This window comes from Lagenorhynchus albirostris, chromosome X, assembly GCF_949774975.1.
Source record: "Lagenorhynchus albirostris chromosome X, mLagAlb1.1, whole genome shotgun sequence".
Taxonomy (NCBI): Eukaryota; Metazoa; Chordata; class Mammalia; order Artiodactyla; family Delphinidae; genus Lagenorhynchus; species Lagenorhynchus albirostris.
Window position 1 is genome coordinate 78,066,016 of NC_083116.1, and position 19,326 is coordinate 78,085,341.

A 19,326-nucleotide genomic window follows, 5' to 3' on the forward strand; every position below is an offset into this window, starting at 1 on the left:
TTATGCTTGATATAATTTCTTTCCTCTTAAATTTGCTGAGGCTTGTTTTGTGACCTAGTATGTTCTCTACCCTGGAGAATGTTCCATGTACACTTGAGAAAAGTGTATATTCTGCTTTTCTTGGATGTTGTGTCCTGTAGATAGCAATTACGTCCAACTGGTCTGTTGTGTCATTTAGGACCTCTGTTGCCCTATTGATTTTCTGTCTGGACGATATGTCCATTGCTATATCATCAATGGGCTATGAAAATCTCTTCTTATTATTGTCTTATTGTCAGTTTCTCCCTTTATGTCTGTCAGCATTTGATTTATGTATTTAAGTGCTCCTGTATTGGGTGTGTGTATGTTAACGAGTGTAACATCCTCTTTTTTATTGATCCCTTCATCATTATACAATGTCCTTCTTTGTGTTTCATTATATCATTTCTTTTAAAGTCTATTTTGTCTGATATGAATATTGCTACCCCCACTTTCTTCTCATTTCCATTTGCATCAAATATCGTTTTCCATCCCCTCACTTTCAGTCTGTGTGTGTTTTTCACTCTGAAGTAAAACTCTTGGAGGCCTCATAATTAGCAGGTATTGTTTTATTATCCAATCAGCCACTCTATATCATTTGATGTAGCATTAGTTCATTGACACTTAAGGTGATTACTGACAGGTATGAATGCATTTCCATTTTGTTACTTGTTTTCTGTTTTGTTTTTGTAGTGCTTCTCTGTTCTTTTCTTCTTCTTTTAGTTTCTTCCCATGTGGTTTGATGATTTTCTTGAGTAGAATGCTTGTGTTCCTTTCTCTCTTGTTTGTGTGTATCTATTGTAGGTTTTTGGTTTGTGGTTACAATGGCATTTATGTATGTTGGCCTGTAACTATATCTACTTGCTTTAAACTAGTAATCACTTAATCTCAAACACATTCTAAATGATCCACATTTTTTACAGCCCTCCCCTACATTTTGTGTCTTTCATGTTCTATTTTACATCTTCATGCTTATCCTTTTACTGTTTCTTGTAGTTATAATATCTCCTACAAATTTTTTGTTGTTTTTTAATCTATGTACTGCCTTGTTCAAGTGATCTTCAAGCCTTACTATATATTTGCCTGTCCTATTGGGATTTTCCTTTTTCTATAGATTCCAGCTTGTTTTCCATTTAGAGAAGACCCTTCAACATTTCTTTTAGGGAAGGTTTATTATTGATGACGTCTTTTATTTTTTGCTTGTCTGAGAAGTTGTTTATCTCTCCTTCTGTTCTAAATGATAATCTTGCTGGGTAGACTATCCTAGGTTGCAGGGTTTCCCTTTCAGGACTTTGAATACATCATGCCACACCCTTCTGTCCTGCAACTTTTCTGCAGAGAAATAAGCTGATAGCCTTATAGAGGTTCCCTTGTATATGACTCTTTGCACTTCTCTTGCTGCATTTAGAATATTCTCTTTATCTTCAACTTTTTGCCATTTTAATTATAATATGTCTTGGTGTGGGTCTGTTTGGTTTCATTTTGTTTGGGAGCCTCTGTGCTTCCTGTACCTCAATATCTGTTTCCTCAGGAGTTAGGTTTCAGAATTTTTCAGCCATAATTTCTTCAAATACATTTTTAATCCCCTTCTCTCTCTCTTCTCCTTCTGGTACATTTTATATTATCCCATAGATCTTGTATCTTGCTTTCACGCTTTTTTCATTTGTTTTTCTGTCTGCTCTTTTCATTGTGTGATTTTCATTTTTTCTGCCTTCCTGATCACTTATTCATTCTTCTGTGTCTTTTGACCAGCTATTCATTGCTTGTAGATTACTTTTTATCTCGGAAATTGAATTATCTATTTTTGATTGGGTCATGTTTATAGTTAATAGTGTCTTGTTATAATGATCTGTGTTTATATTGGTCACATTTCTTAATTCAGTTAACATTTTTATCACCTCTTTTTGGAACTCAATGTCTGGTAGACTGATGATCTCTGTTTCTTTATTTAGTCTCTCAGGGTTTTCCTCTTGCTCTTTTAATTGGGGGTTGTTCCTGTGCCTTTTTATTTTACTAAACTTTCTCTGCCTCAATGAATTTAGGTGAAACAGTTATCTATTGTGGTCTTGAAGGCATGTTTTCATGTGCGAGTGTCCCTGTGTAGACTGCATGTGTCCAATATCTTTGTGTGAAGGCTGGTTTTGATGTGAACGCCAGCCATGTCTTTCCTCAGGATGTGCTGAGCACTATCACCTTGATAGGGAGTGTGGCTGGTGTGGGAGGATCTAAAGTCTGTGCAGGGTATGAGGCAGGACTTCCTCTTTGCTCCATGGCTGTTTCCACCCTCTCAGTTGGGGTGGGGTCCACTCCACAGTTGCTATAGCAGAAGCCCTGAGGATCGGGATTGAGCAGGTTCTGTTTCCTCTGAGTGCATGTGCTTCTCCAAAGAGGGGACTGCTGATGTTAAGTGAGGCTTGTGTGCTCACAGAGGTCTGATGCATTGTCTGTGTAAGTCTCCATGACTCCACTCAGATGCAGCCCAATGTTGTGTCCCTCTCCCTGTTCTGGGCCTCCCAGATATGGTGCAATGCTGTGGTATGGAGTGGATAGAGTTGGAGCATTTGCTAGGCTTGGGCTTGTGTTCAGGGCCTTGTGGTAGCAGGAACTGAATTGGCTGCACTGCTCTCTGAGATCTGAGCTGCTTCTGTGGTGCTGATTGAGTCAGTGCCAACATTGGTTGCTGTCACCTCACCCACACAACAACCCAGGACCCCAGCCTCCTCTCTGTCCCTAGAGCCCACCTTTTCCAAGGACCTGTCTTCCCCAGATCCAGTACCAATCTGTGGCTTAGAGTGGGTGGGATCAGAGCTGTTTCTCATATGGGAGCAGTGAGCAATGTGTGGAAGTCACAGAGTTTCCTGAGGCACCACTTGAGTAAGTGCCAACAATGGCCAGCACTGATCCACTTGACCACACACCAGGTCTCTGGTCTGTCCATGTGTAGCTAGACCAAGTCTTTTTTCCAGGGCCTTGGTAGCCCAGAACGCATGCCAAGCTTCAGTGTGGAAATAGCAGCCCCAGGGTGTTCACCCCTTTGATTGGGGAGTGAGGTGATATGTCAACCACTAGTACAAAGTTTTCTACACCCTATTTATTGTCAGGTCAGTGCTTACATTCTATTTGCAAGTGGAGTCTATCCTTTTCCCTCACTTATAACCGTCTAAGCACTTCTAGCAGCCAAGGGTCTTGTCTCCTTCGCATAGCACCCCAGGACAGGGGCATGCAGTCTTTGGCTCAACCTACTCACTCCCTAATGGTCTGCCCATGTGTACTTTCTCTTCCTTTCAGATCTTTCCCAAGGGAAGAAGAACCAACCCTATGTCTTTTTTCCATCCTACCCAGTTGCATGGAAATCTTTCTTGCAGCTTTGGGTATATAGGAATTATGTCATTTTCATCTTTTTTTCTTTTCCCATGATAATTGTTCCACATGTACATGTGTTTTTGATGTGTATATGGGGGGCGAGGTGAGCTCCATGTCCTCCCATTTCACTACCTTTATCTGACTCCCTCTTCTTATTTCTTTTTATAGTAGTTTGTACCTCTTAATCCCCTACCTCTATCTTGTCCCTCTCCTATACCTTTTCCCATTGTGAATCACAGGTTTGTTCTCAGTGTCTGGGAGTTTCTGTTCTTATGTAGTAGCTTGATTTATTTTTAAGATTTCACATGTAAGTGATAACATACAGTAATTGCCTTTGTCTGATTTATTTCACTAAGTATAATACACTCCAGGTCCATCCATGTTGTTTTAAATGGCAGAATTTCATTCTTTTTTTATTGCTGGGTCATATATGTTTATATATGATATAAACCACAGTTTCCTTATTCAGTCATCTGTTGATGGACACTTAGGTTGCTTTCATATCTTTGCTATTAAGAACAATGCTGCTATGTCACCTAGTCTGCTAATTCTTTGTAGTGCGTTTTTCATTTCAGTTACTGTATTCTTCATTTCTGACTGGTTCTTTTTATATTTTCTAGATTCTTCTTAAAATTCTCATTTAGTTCATCTATTTTTCCCCTAAGTTCAGTTAGCATATGTATTACTAATGCTTTGAAATCTTTATCAGGTAAATTATTTTTTTTAAAAAAAATAATTTATTTATTTATTTTTGGCTGTGTTGGGTCTTCATTGCTGTGCATGGTCTTTCTCTAGTTGCAGTGAGTGGGGGTTACTCTTTTGTTGCAGTGTGCAGACTTCTCATTGCGGTGGTTTCTCTTGTTGTGGAGCACAAGTTCTAGGCATGTGGGCTTCAGTCGTTGTGGCACGTTGGCTCAGTAGTTGTGGATCATGGGCTTTAGAGTGCAGGCTCAGTAGTTGTGGCACATGGACTTAGTTGCTCCGTGGCATGTGGGATCTTCCTGGACCAGGGCTTGAACCTGTGTCCCCTGCACTGGCAGGTGGATTCTTAACCACTGTACTACCAGGGAAGCCCTCAGTTAAATTATTTATCTCTGTTTGTTAGTGTTTTTTTTCCTTGATTTTTTTTCCCTCCTCACACTGCATGGCTTGTGGCACCTCATTTTCCTGACCAGGGATTGAACCTGGGCCATGGCAGTGAAAGTGCCAAATCCTAACCACTAGACCACCAGGGAACTCCCCCTTGTTCTTTCATTTGAAACAAAATCCCATATACTCATTGGGTTTAACTTTCTCTGTCTCTATGAAAATAAACAGTTACCTATCTCAGTCTTAAAGGGCTGTCTTTGAGAGGAAGTGTCCCTATGAAGTCTGCATTTGTCCAGTGCCTTTGTTGGGAGAGTTGGATCTAAAGTGAGCATGGGTCACATCGTTCTTTGTGGTGTGCTGGCAGCTACCACCTTGGTAGGAGGTAGGGCTGGAAATGGAAGGGTTAAAACCCGAGCCATGTGTGAACTAGGACTTCTCCTCTGTGAAATGGTTGTCACTGCCCTATCAGGGGTGGAGTCTGGCCTCAAATGTTGGATCAGAAGTCATGAGGTATAGTTCTGAGCTGGTTCTATTCCTTCTAAGTGTGCATTCTCCCCTTGGCAAGGGCACTACTTCCCTAGTGGACAGTAGTGCTGGAGCAAGAGGGGCTCGAGTGCACACCTGTTGTGGGCTGGGGTGCATGCTGGGATAGTCCCAGCAAGCCATTCAGAGCCCTAGGTAGTTTACAATCTTCTGCCTCTGTGTATCACTGTCAACAGCTGCCCTCACCCCATTTAGAGGCAGGGCCAGGTCTGAGCTTTCTCTGTTTCCTCCAAGTGCATGTACCCCCTCCCCAAGCAATGGCACATTCACTCCAGCAGAGAGCAAAGCCAGAGGAAGAGGTACTGGAGGATGTGCTCAGTGCAGGCCAGGGTGCTGGGATGGTCCCAGCAGGCCAGTCAGAGTCTCAGGTAGCTCCCAATCTGCTGATTCTGAATGTTCCCTGGCAATGGCCATCATTGCCTTGTTCAGAGGCAGGGCCAGGTCTGAGCTAGCTCTGTTCCCCCCAGTGTAAAATCTCCTTGGCAATGGCAGCCTTTGCTCTGATAGAGAGTTGAACTGGAGCAAGAGGGACTAGAGCAGACACTCAGTGTGGGTTAGGGTGCATGCTGGGCTGGTCCTGTGAAACCAGCCAGAGCCCCAGGCCATTTTTAGTCTGTTTCCTCTTCCTCATTCCTGGGAATAAGCAAGCCTGTGCATGTTCTGTTCATGAGCAGACTCTCAGTTCCTTACAGCCTTCTAGTAAGCCTCACTGGCTTGCAAACCAGCTAAGGGGACTGGTCTTGCCAGTGTCGGACCCCAGGTCTGGGGTGACCATTATGTGTCTCAAACCTTTTATTCCCCAGTGAGGACTCCCAAGCCTGAGATATCCCCCTCCTCTTCTGTGTTCCCAGCTAGGGGCACAGGTCCTGACCTGATCACTTCTCCTTTCCTACCTGACTCTTTGTGTATCTTTCTTTACAGTCCTGGTTATAGAATAGCCTTTCTGCCAGCCTCCAGCTTGTTTTCAGCAAGAGTTTCTCCACATGTAGATGTATTTCTGATGTGTTTTTGGAGAGAGTGAGTTCAGTGTCATCCCACTTTATCACCTTGATCTCCCCCTAGAAAGTGGATCCTCTAGCTCCTCTTTCAGAGGTGTTGTCTGGTGGTCTCTTTACTGCTTGTGCTTCTAAGGTTGCTGGTGACTTTTTGCCAGTGTCACTGCTGTTGTTGCTGGCTTTGCTGCCTTGGGCACAAGGATGGCCAGTTTCCTGCATCTAGGATCTCCTGTGTCACAACTCCACAGCTGCAGGGCGAGAGGGATGATTGAGGGGGAGCTGGGCTCATGGGTATCTTTGCCATACCTTGTATTGTCAGGTTCATGGGTGCCACTGCTATGATGGGGATAGGAGAGAAGAGTCATGGGCACCTCTTTAGTTAGATAGACAGATTGCAGGCCCAGCTGCTGCTGCTGCTCTGTTCCTTGTGGCCACAGGTGATGCTGCAGCTGGGAGGCTGGAGTTGTGTGTGCCACTCTGTCTATCCCCTGCTGCTACTGTGTTCTCTAGGGCTGTGGGCTCAGCTATCATAGCCAGGGGTCCACCATCACAGGTACCATCTCTGCTATCTCCCTTGGTCCCACCTCCTCTATGTGTTCCAGTACACCCACTTTTAGATGTACAGATGTGGGGAATTCTCCAGAATACTTGTGTGTTGGGCAGAGACACTTTTGTTGGTTGTAGATTGATGGGGAGAGAAAAAAGAGTGTCTCATGCTTCCATGATGCTGACGTCACTCTCTTTGTAAATAATCTTCATCTTTATTCAATAATGCTTTTATGTTACTTGGAAAGAGTTATATTTTCAGGTCTTAATTTTAATTTGTTAGGAAGGACTAGAGCAGCATTTAGTCTGTCATTAGTTTCACCAAGACTGATTTTTCTAAAGATTGTCATGTATGTCACAAGGAATTCCACTCTAGCTGGGGACAGAATGAACACTTCTATAAACCATGTAAACTACAATCACTATTCTATCTTTGTAGGTAGTTCTTTCCATAATCTTGTATAGTTTTCTCTCTCTCTTATGCTGATGAGTACTCAGCTAAACACTAAAGTTGAAACCTCTTCAGATCCTTGTAGTTCTCTACAGTTTCAACTTAAGTTACCTACACCCCATTTCCAACAGGACCTACAAAATCAATGATGCTAAAATTGCAAGAGCTTTTAAGGCCATTTAGTTCAACACTAATATTTTTCAGATAGGAAAAATAAGTCAGATATTAAATGACTTAAGTTTATATATATATATATTCTCTGGCAGACCTAGAACTAAGAATGGATTTCTTAAGTCTTAGTACAGCGTTGTATTAACTACTTTCCACCATGCTTCATTCACAATATCTCTAAAATTTGTCTTTTTTCAACTTCAAAATATTCTTTAAAGTCAAGTCAAATGTGTACTTGAAAGTAGAGACTCACTGAAGGCAGTCAAGATTTCACAAAAGAAGCTATACCAAGTAGATTTTGAAAGATGGGTACAAAATCATGCAAGCAGATAGGCATATAGAAGAGTATGAATGAATACTCACAGAGGCAACTATTCACAAATCATTGTGGCTTGAAACTGTATGGTGAATTCTGGGGAACTATAAATACCATGGTATGGATGGAGCAATGACTATGATAAAATAATTCAATTTTTATTCTGTAAAAAAATTCAATTTTTTTTATTCTGTAGGAAATGATTCACTGAAGCATGAGAATAAATCAGATTTTTATTTTAGATACATCACTCTGGAATCAGTATGAAGGAAAGATTAAAGAGTATGGGAAAGTTGTGGAGAGTTTACATCTAGAATAATCAGATGACTACTGCAATCATCCAGGCAAGAAATACAGAGAACCTAAATTAAAGGGGTAAAAAAGTGTCAATGGGGAAGTTTTAAAAAAAAGATATATATATATATATATCTATGTAACTTTCTCTCTCTCTCTCTCTCTCTCTCTCTCTCTCTCTCTCTCTCTATATATATATATATATATATATATATATAGTAGATTCTTAGCTCTTATGACCAATTAAATGTGAAGTTTGAGAAGAAAAACTACAGATGCGATGGTTATGACTCCCAGATTTCTGATTCCTTTTGGGAATTTGGTAGGTGATAATCCCATTAACTAAGAAAAGGTGTTTAAGAGGATGAATAGTTTTGAAAGAGATTATGAGTTCAGCTTTATATACACTAAATTTAAAGAACCTAATGAATTTTTAGATTAAAAAGTTAGGTTTGCATTTGACTGAATTAACTTCACGCAGGAGACCTGATCAAGATACAGGCATACCTCATTTTATTATGCTTTGCTTTATTGCACTTCACAGATATTGCATTTTTTACAATGCAGCATGGCATTTGTGGCAAACCTGCTTTGAGCAAGTCTATCGATACCATTCTCCCAACAGCATTTACTCACTTCATATCTTTGTGTCACATTTTAGTAATGCTCACAATATTTCAAACTTCTTCATTATTATTATATTTGTTATGGTGATCTGTGATCAGTGACCTTTGATATTATTACTTTGACTCACTGAAGGCTCAGGTGGTTGTTGGCATTTTTTTAGCAATAACATATATTTAATTGCACACTTAGACTACATTATTGTATAAACAACTTTTATATGCATTGGGAAACCAAAAAAATTCATGTGACTCGTTTTATTGCAATATTTGCTTTATTGTGGTGGTCTGGAATTGAACCCAAAATATTTCTGAGGTATGCCTGTATATAAATTTAGGGTCTATTAGTATGTAACTTATAGTGGAAACTGTGAGTGTGAGTTAAAACACTCATATTGTGAAGATAAAAGAATAAGGTCAAGAACAATACCCTGGAGAAAAACAACTTTTACGTGTGGATGGAGAAGAAAGACCTACAAAAATACTGAGAGTAGGTGAGTCATAAGAGTGATTACTCAAAAGCTAAGTAAAGATTTTAAAGAAGAGGTCAAAAGTATAAAATATATAGAAAAGCCAATCAGAGAGTTAATCTTATCTGAATCTTACACTGAGGTAGGCCCAAGGCAGAAGATTCAGCTATCTTCTAAAACAGCAAAGTAAAATACAGGGTCTGATTTCAAATACACATTACTGCTCTGAATTTGGCATAATATGAAGAAAATTGCTGTTGATGCTGCTGTGGCAAGCCATTTAATAGCAAAATATACTGTAGAGATGAGGCCTATGTCAGTTTGCTAAGCATTGTAGCTTAATGTTTCCTTCAAGTCCACTTTTAATTACACCACTCTACAACTAAAGACAAAGGTAGGCAGAGATAGGAAAAAGTGAAAATTTAAAAAGCCCAGGAAACAATCAGTGGGCAGAAGTGAGTCCTGACATATCAAAAATCACTCTAAAAGTAAGTGGATTGAATTAATAATCAAAAGACACAGAATGGCTAGATGGATAAGAAAAACAGGACCCAACTAAATTCTGCCCACAAGAGACACACTTCAGTTCTAAAGACATACATAGACTCAAAGTGAAGTATAGTAAGTCCCCTACATACACATGAGTTCCGTTCTGAGAGTGCATTCATAAGTGCAATTTGTTCATAAGTCCAACAAAGTTAGCCTACGTACCCAACTAACACAATCAGCTATATAGTACTGTATTGTAATAGGTTTATAATACTTTTCACACAAATAATACATAAAAAACAAACACAAAAAATAAAGAAAACATTTTTAATCTTACAGTACAGTACCTTGAAAAGTACAGTAGTACAGCACAACAGCTGGCATACAGGGACTGACATCAAGTGAACAGGCAAGAATAGTTACTGACTGGAGGAGGGAGAGGAGTTGGGAGATGGTAGAACTGAAGGATTGTCAGCAACAGGAGACAGAGGGCAAGCTGCAATTTCACTCAGGCCTGACATTGATGGCACAGTTTCTGGTTCCTTGCTGGATTCAACTCTATCTACCCTCTTGAAAAAATGATCCAGTGATGTCTGGGTAGTAACTCTTTTTTTCTTATCATAGATGACACAGTATCAGTGGATTGTATTCTGAACAGCTGCTGCAACCTTCGTGTACCATTCTATATTTGGGTCTTGTGCCTGAGAAACTAACAGTGCCTCCTCAAATAAAGAAGATCCCCTTGCCATTTCCTGTGTCGTGAATCTCTTTGTATCTTCAGTTACTTCTTCTTGTCCCTATTCATCCTTTCTCTTGGGCCTCCAATTACATCAGGTCTTCAGTAGTAAGCTCCTCATGCTGCACAACAAGGAGTTCAATGAAGTTGTCCTCTTGCACATCTATCTCCAGCTTCTCACTGAAGGTCACTAAATTGATGAAAACCTCTTTGGACTCCGCATCCACCATCTCAAATCCACGAGAATCATGAACAAACTGCGGGCAAAGATTCTTCCAAACTCCATTCATGGTGACAGCCATAACCTTATTCCAAGCAAAGTCAATGTTTTTATGGCCTTGTAGATGTTATAGTCCTTCCAAAATTGTGACAAAGTTGTTCCTGATTCGTCACTCGCCTTTACTGCCTGAGGAAAAGTGTGACGTAAGTGATATTTCTTGAAAGTCGCTATAACTCCCTGGTCCATAGGTTGGATAAGCAATGTAGTATTCGGTGGCAGATGCACTACTTTGATGTTGGGATGAAAGTCGCCCATGAATGGGGGGTGGCACAGAGCAATGCCGAGCAGCAAAATAATTTTGAATGGTACATTCTTCTCCAAGCAATATTTCTCTACCTCCAGAATAAAGTGGTGGAAAAACCAGTCCTGGAAAATGGCCTGTGTAACCCAGACCTTGGGGTTACTCTTCCACATGACAGGAAGAGAGTCCTTGGCTATGTTTTCAAGGGCTCTTGGGTTTTCTGAATGATTAACTAAGAGAGGCTTTAGCTTTATATCACCAGAAGCATTGCCACAAAACAACAGAGTTAGCCTATCCTTTGCTGCTTTATAGCCTGACAAAAACTTTTCCTCCTTACTGATGTAACTTTGGTGTGGCATCCTCTTCCAGTACAGTCCTGTCTCATCCACATTAAAAACCTGCTTGGGTAAATATATGCCTTCATCAATAATTTCTTGAAGCATTTTAGGAAATTCCTGGGCAGCTACCATATCTGCACTCACTGCCTCGCCACTTACTTTTACATTGTGAAGGTTGGCTCTAGCCTTGAACCAATGAAACCAGCCATGGCTGGCATTAAAAGATGTGCCTTCTGATTCTTCACCGTGTTTATTCTTCAAGTCTTCATAAATTCTTTTAGCTTTCTCTTGAATCAGCATTAAGCTGAGTGAGACTCGATGCTGATGCTGATCCTGCATCCACACTCTGAAAAGTTTCTCCATTTCCTCCATCACTTTTATACGCTTCATCAGTATTATTGTCAACATCATTGGCACAGCAGACTTCACATGTTCCATGATCTTGTCCTTGTTCTTTAGAATCGTGCCGATGGTTGAATGATTCATGTTATAAAAACAAGCGACATCTACTATCTTTTTGCCTTGCTCCACTCTCTCAATTATTTTCACTTTTGTTTCCACCATTATCGTTTGGTGCACCTTAGCAGTATCAGCTACATCACTGCTGCTTTTACACTTGCTTCCAGACATCCTGGGCTTGAAATAAAGATACTGTACTACTATACTCTATACAGTACTGTACAGTAAAGTACACAAAAGCACAACCACTTGTAGAGAATGCACACATGTGACAGTGTATGCCAGACATGTTAACTAACACGTGATTTGACATGCAAAGGCATGTATGCATCTTTGAAAGTTCACAACTTGAAGGTTCATACATAGGGGACTTATTGTAATAAAAGGATATATTCCATGGAAGTGTAAACAAATGTAGATACTCATATCAAACAAAATGGACTTTAAGCCAAAAATGGTAACAATAGACAAGGTAATTATATAATGATAAAGGGACAATATATCAAGATGACATAACAATCATAAATATACATGCACCCAACATCAGAACACCTAATTATGTTAAACAAACACTAACAGATCTAAAGGGAGAAATAGACAGCAATACAATAATACTAGGGGACTTCATAACCCAGTATCAACAACTGATAGAGTCTCCACTCAGAAAATCTACAAAGAAATGTTGGAATTGAACCATAAATTTAGACAAAATGGACTTAGACCTATGTAGACTATTCCATAAAACAGCATCAAAATACGCACTCTTCTCAAGTGCACATGGAACACTTTCTAGGATAGGTCATGTGATAGGACACAAAACAAGTCTTAGGAAATTTAAGAAGAAGGAACTCATACCAACAATCCTTTCTGACCACAATGATATAAAACTAGGAATCAACAGGAGAAAATGTGGAAAATCTACACATATGTGAAAACAAAATGACACTTCTGTAGAACCAATGGGTCAGAAAAGAAATCAAAAGGGAAATATAAAAGTATCCTAATTCTGCCCATGGGCCACTGCCAGGTGCATGGGAAGGGCAGGGCACAGCCTGCAGGCTCAGGGACCTTCCTTACCCCAGTCCTGGATAAAGCAACCTCCTGCTTGCCAGGAAGCTGGCATGGCAGGGACCTGGCCTGTGAGTTACCTCTGGCAGCTCAGCACCACAGCAGGAGTCCAAGGGGTGGGCTTGCCTTGCTGGGCCAAGAATGGGTCTTGCAGCCAGGGCTGTGTGCATGTGTACTGAGTGGTGCCCTTGCCTGCTCTGAAGTGGAGAGTGAATGGTAGGCTGTGGCTTCCAGGGAGGATGGGACCCAGGTTTCTTAGGGTGACTGTGCTTCTAGGAAGTGTTGGGAAACCTGGAAAGTTGCATGAGTCACTGTTGCTTTTGAACTAGAAATGCCTTACTTGACGTTAGATGGAACAGGGAGAAGAATGAGTACCTCACAGGACCAGAGAGGCTGCTCCAGTAATAGAGAACCCCTTTTGAGGTGTTGTGATGTACAGAGGGGCTTGGAGCTTGCTATTGGTGGAGTTCTCTGGGCTGAACAGCAAATTAAAGATAACTTGTGAGAGGTCAAAGCCCAGATTCACAGTTGCATAAGTCATCACCTGGAATGCTTTCAAAGCTGTGAGGTGTGGGTGTATGAAAAGATAGATCTCATCTATCAGCTTAAAGAGAAGGCACTTCAGCAGCAGGCCCAGCAGCTCAACTGGTTACTGGGCCAGTTCAGTTGTCTTATTCATCAACTGGATTGCACCCAAAACAAAGATCTAGCCAATCAAGTCTCCGTGTGCCTGGACAGACTGGGAAGTTTGACCCTCAAACCTAAAGATTCCACTGTCCTACTCTTTGAAGCCAACATAACTGCCCTGCGCCAGGCTATCACCATATTTGGGTCTCTCAAGACCATTAAAATTCCTGAGCACTTTATGGCTCATGCTAGTTCATCAAATATTGGGTCTTTCCTGGAGAAAAGAGCCTATATACCATTGTCAGAGCAGAACTCAGCATCCAGCACCACAGCTGTCATTATCAGCGAATGGCTCCTTGGTAGCAAACCTGCCAATTGTCACCAGGCTTCTTACATACCCAGCACCAATCTCCAGGACTGGATCACCCAAAAAGCAGACCTTAGAGAATAGTCAGACTTCTGCCAGAGCCTGCAATTTCTTCAATAATGTCTGGGACAACCTAAAGGCCTTGGAAAACTGTCTCCACAAGAGTCAGCAATAAGAAGTTTCTGAAAAACCAAGTTACCAAAAGTGTAACAGCTATTCTACTACCAGTTCTTACTCCATTGAAATTGAAAAGGTTGGAGATCTAGGGCTTCTTGATCAAGATGAGATGGACCTTTCTGATTGGCTGGTGACTCCCCAGGAATCCCATAAGCTTGAGAAGTCTGGCAATGGCAGATGTGAAACCAGTGAGAAGTTTAAGCTCTTGTTCCGGGTGTTACCAGGAGTCCTATAGTGTGTATGATTGGCTTGTCAAGCCTGATTCCTGTACCAATTGCCCAAAGGTGTGGAGACTGAAAATCTGGTCAGTCTGAAGTGCCTGAATAACCACTTGAAGTCCAATAAACTCATGTCTGCTCCCAGTGTGATTACTGAGGATTGGCTTGTTCAGAACCATCAAGACCCATATAAAGTAGAGGAGGTCTGCAAAGCCAATGAGCCCTGTATAAGCTTTGCAGAGTGCATGTGTGATGAAACTTGTGAGAAGGAAGCTCTGTGTAAATGGGTTCTGAAGAAAGAAGGAAAGGATAAAAATGGTATGCCTGTGGAACCAAAACCTGAACCTGAGAAACATAAAGATTCCCTGAATATGTGGCCCTGTCCATTCAGAAAAGAGGCAACAGAACAAGCTAAGGCACCAAAGGCAATGGCTTCTTCTAGAATTGCTTATTCCTTCTAAGTCATAAACAACAGTCCCTTGTCAGAGTGGCTCATTACTCCCTCGTGCAAAGAGGGATGTCCCAAGGAAGTGCCTCTTACCAAGGACAGAGCTTGCAAACAAAAGCTCACAAGCCTCTCGGCCACTTCCTGGTTTCGCTTTAACACAGCTGACTGGGTCTTGCCAGGGAAGAAGACAGGAAATTTTAGCCAGTTATCCTCAGGAGAAAACAAGTGGCTACTTCAAAAGAAGGCCAAGGAAGTGTTACTTAATTGGTCCCTACAGGAGGAATACAACTTTCCCCCTGCCCTTTACAGCGCCCCCCCCCCAGCAGTTCGTGATCTCTTTGCCTGTTTGCAGTTTAAAGTTGATTTAAAAAAAAGATTGTATCGAACTCCTTTACAGATGTGAAAAAATGGAGTACTAGAGTCAGGCAAATTTTCTGCAGATTATCACAAATCCATGAGCTGATTGACTGTGGCTTGCCAAATCATTGTGTTTCTGGGTCTGATGTAGTTCCTTTCCTGCCTAATTTTGAACTAATGAAGAGAAATAATGTCATCAAATTATGAGTTACTGTGTAAAAGAAAAAGGCTGTTTGTTGATGCTGATGTGATTCAGTTTCTTCTTATAGCAGCATTAATTCACCCCTACACTAGAAACACAGCATCTTCGTGGCTAGGTCTTCTTCATAAGCCTCCATGGCTCCTTAGATGAGGTTGTTATTAGAAGTACATTAAAAAACTGAAGTTTTAAAAATGAAATAGTTCTATAATTAAGATGTGTTTTGTATTATAAAGCTAGTAAACTTACCTAACTTTTTGATTGCCCTTCTTTGGATGCTTCCCTTGCTGTGGGTTTTCTTCCATTACTGGTGAATTCTTCTGTTTCATTAATATACAATATATTGCACACAAATAATTAACCTTGCCAATATAGTGTTTTTTTCTTACCAAAATATGTATTAACAATCCTGGCAAATTTTGACATTAATTACAAAACATTTTAGCTTACATGCCAGGTTCAACGTTATTTTTCTTCTTTTGAAAGAAACTCAGTTACTGCAAGTTTTGTCTTTATTCCCTTCTCTAAACATTATTATTAAAGTATCTAGACAGCTCTTTCAGAAGGGCTCAATATTACTTGAAGTCTATATTCAGGGTAGTCCTAGTCTCTTTCAAAATATTCTGAAAAACTACAGGCAGAAGAGTCCCAGTGCTGAGTAATCAAAAAGCAAAAGGCAAGACATGTTGGAAATGTAGTACTTGAACTATTCACTATCCTAAGTGTTATTGGTGCATCCTGTGTAAATGAAAGATGAATTTGACACCTAAGCATAAATTAAATGTCCTCTCACTGCAAGCATAGCATACTTATACCTCTAAAAGTATAATGCAGTGACATTTTAGTGAATAGGCTGTTTTGAACACTTATGCCTTGGGGTGTTTATTGAAGCTTTATGAAAACTATTGATGTTTCCTTGGTATCCTTAAAGTTATGTCCATGCTTTAAAAAGTTTCTCTGTAGGCCACAAATGGTACTTATACCACGTTTTAAAATTCTCTAAGACGAGACATCTTAGCTGCTTTCCAGGCATTTAAATTATTAAGCCACTCAACTTGCCTATGTGTTATTGGAAATACTATTTTTTTTTTTGCGGTACATGGGCCTCTCACTGTTGTGGCCTCTTCCGTTGCAGAGCACAGACTCCGGACACGCAGGCTCAGCAGCCATGGCTCACGGGCCCAGCTGCTCCACGGCATGTGGGATCTTCCCGAACCAGGGCACGAACCCGTGTCCCCTGCATCAGCTGGCAGACTCTCAACCACTGCACCACCAGGGAAGCCCTTACTGGAAATACTTTTAAAGTTTGTACTTGTGGTCATCTAGAAAGACCTTTTGGGGAAATTTCACAGTCCCAGTGTCATTGCCATACAGCTTCACTAGAATTCTTGAACCACAGCTGAAACTAGCCTATTATTTTTTAGTTCCCAAGATACCATTTAGAACTTTAAAAGTAAAGGTGGTGGGAAAAACTTAAGAAGGAGCATTTCCATTATCTTATGTTGCAGGAAACTTTGTAGTTTTTGAGGTTTAACACATTGTGTATCCCTCAATTAACATTAATCACTATGCTAATGAGTATGTAAAGCATTCTTTGGCATTAATGCATTTGTATCTCCCTCCATTCAAAGGATGACAGCCAAAAAAAAAAAAAGTAACTCAGAGAGGGAGATCAAGATAGTGGAGGAGTATTACATGGAGCTCATCTTCTCCCACAAAAATATTAACAGTACATCTACAAGTGGAACGATTCACACAGAACAGCTATTGAATGCCAACAGAAGACCTCAGACTTCCAAAAAAAAAGAAAAAGAAACAAAGAAAACCACTACATAACTGGGTAAGGAGTAAAGGGAAAAGAAAAAGAAGGAATTGGAATGGTGCCTGCACCACAGAGACGAAGCTGTGAAGGAGGAAAGGCTCCCACACCCATGGAAGTCTCCTCACTGGTGGGGAGACGAGATTGGATGGAGGAGGAGCTTCAGAGCCTAGGAGGAGAGCACAGCAACTGGTTAGTGGAAGGCAAAATGGAAAGTACCCTGCACAGAAGTTCAGCACCGCCTCCCTGTGATCCCCAGACTGAGACACTCATCTGTTGGTGCAGCTGAATGCTGGGTGCTGAAGCTCAGGCTTCAGAGACCAGATCCAGGGAGAGGATCAGTGTTGGCTTGCATGGAAACAGCCTGAGGAGACTGGGCTGTGGTAACTGATGGTGTACTTAGAAGAAGCCTGGGCCTGCCAGAGAGGTAAGGTGCCATTATTGGGGAGAGCATGAGGAGAGGGGTGGGACCACCATAAGAGCTTCTTTCCCTGTGAGCACTCCCAGGCAAAAGGACACCACCTACATGAGCTCTGGGGGTGGGCACAAGTCACTGAGTCATTATGGGCTCCAGAGCTGGGCACCAGCACTGTTATGAGACCTGGGAGCAGGCACTAGGCCCTGCCTCTGCTTTCCCGGGAAGGCACGGATAACATCTGTCTATAGGAAATCTTCAAGCAGGGCCCATGCCTTGCCCCCACTGTCCTGGGAGGGCAGATAGTGCCCACCCCTAGGAAATCAGTGAGCAGGCGCCAGACCCTGCCCCCACTGTCCTGAAAGGGCATGGATAGCATCTTCACATAGGAAATCTGCAAGAAGGAGCCAGGCCCTGCCCCTGCTGTCACAGGAGGGTGCAGATAGTTGTCTCCACTAGGAAATCTGTGAGCAGGTGCCAGGCCTTGCCCCTGCTATCCTGAGAAAGTGTGGAGAAGAGCCGCCTATAGGAGATGCTTGAGCAGGTGTCAGACCCTAGTCCCAGTATCCTGGGAGCATGCAAGAGCCATTTTACCTGAACACCCCATATCAGGAGATAATGGCCAGCACATGCTAAAGAAGGAGGCAGCAAGCATCCAAACTAAAAGCAGCTCCTCAATTCCAGCAAAGAATGCTGAATAGAAGGACTTGAGCTCACCTCCTCTCGGGAAAACACCAAAATCACAACTAACTGCTGAACAATCTTCAATAAAAATAACTGGAACCTACAAAAATATATATTTTACATTCAAAGAAAAACAGCAAGCCACAACAAGATAGAAGGAGGGGAGCTTTTGTGACATAATCAAATCCCATACATTGTGGGTGGGCAACCCACAAACTGGAAAATAATTATATCACACAGGTTCTCCCACAAGAGTGAGAGTCCTGAGCCCCATTTCACCCTCGCCAGCCTGAGGGTCTGTCATTGGGAGGAGAAATCCCCAAAGCATTTGGCTTTGAAAGCCAGCAGATCTTAAGTGCAAGAGTTCCATAGGACTGGGAGAAACAGACTCGATTCTTGGAGGGCATGCACAAAGTTTCACATACACTGAGACCCAGCACAAAGCAGTAACTCCATAGGAGCCAGGGGTGGGCCTACCTATGACCTTGGAGGGTCTCCTGGGGAGGTAGGAGTCAGCTGTGGTTCACTGTGGGGGCAAGGACACTAGTGGCAGGAGCCCCAGAGAATATTGATCAGTGTGAGCTCTATCAGAGATTGTAATTTTGGCATCAAAGCCTGGCCCTACCAAGCAGCCTACAGGCTCCAGTGATGGAACACCTCAGGCCAAACCTCCAGCAAGATAAGAACACAGGCCCACTCATCACCATACAGGGTGCCTAAAGCCATATTGAGCTCACAGCCACTTATAGACACACCTCTTGACACAGCCTTGCGCACCAGAGGGACAAGACCCAGCTCGACGAACCAGTGGGCAGGCACAATTTCCTCCCATCAGGAAGCAACCACAAGCTTCATGACTAACCTAACCCACCAGAGGGAAGACACTAGAAGCAAGAGGAGCTATAGTCCTCCAGCCAGCAGAAAGGAATCCACAAACACAGAAAGTCAGATAAAAAGAGACTGCAGAGAAATATGTTTCAGATGAAGAAACAACACAAAAACCCACAAGAAAAACTAAATAAAGAGTAGATAGGCAAACTAACTGAAAAATAATTCAGAGTAATGATAGTAAAGATGATTCAAGATCTCAGAAAAAGAATGGAAGCACAGACTGAGAAGTTACAAGAGGTGTTTAATAAAGAGCTTGAAGTTTTAAAGAATAAACAGAGATGAAAAATACAATAAATGGAATGAAAAATAAACCAGAAGAAATCAATAGAAGAATAACTGAGGCAGAAGAATGAATAAGTGAGCTGGAAGACAGAATGTTGGAAATCACTGCCACGGAACAGAACAAAGAAAAAGGAATGAAAAGAAATGAGGGAAGTCTCAGAGACATCAAGGAGAATATTAAACCATTCACGTTATAGGGATCCCAGAAGGAGAAGAGAGAGAGAAAGGGCCTGAGAAATATTTGAAGAGATTATAACCTTAAGTTTACCTAACATGGGAAATAAAAGAGTCACTCAAGTCCAGGAAGGGCAGAGTCCCATACAACATAAACGCAAGGAGAAACACACTGAGA

At 41.6% G+C, this 19,326-nt stretch overlaps 1 non-coding gene and 1 pseudogene across 1 annotated transcript; one reads left to right on the forward strand and one right to left on the reverse strand.

Moving 5' to 3' along the window:
• Window positions 1–4,544: 4,544 nt before the first annotated feature.
• On the reverse strand, window positions 4,545–4,616 carry TRNAE-UUC (transfer RNA glutamic acid (anticodon UUC)). The gene has a single exon. It is a non-coding gene; the product is annotated as a tRNA-Glu (tRNA).
• Window positions 4,617–12,857: 8,241 nt separating this feature from the next.
• Window positions 12,858–14,730, forward strand: LOC132513825 (nuclear receptor coactivator 4-like; annotated as a pseudogene).
• The last annotated feature ends 4,596 nt before the right edge of the window (window positions 14,731–19,326 follow it).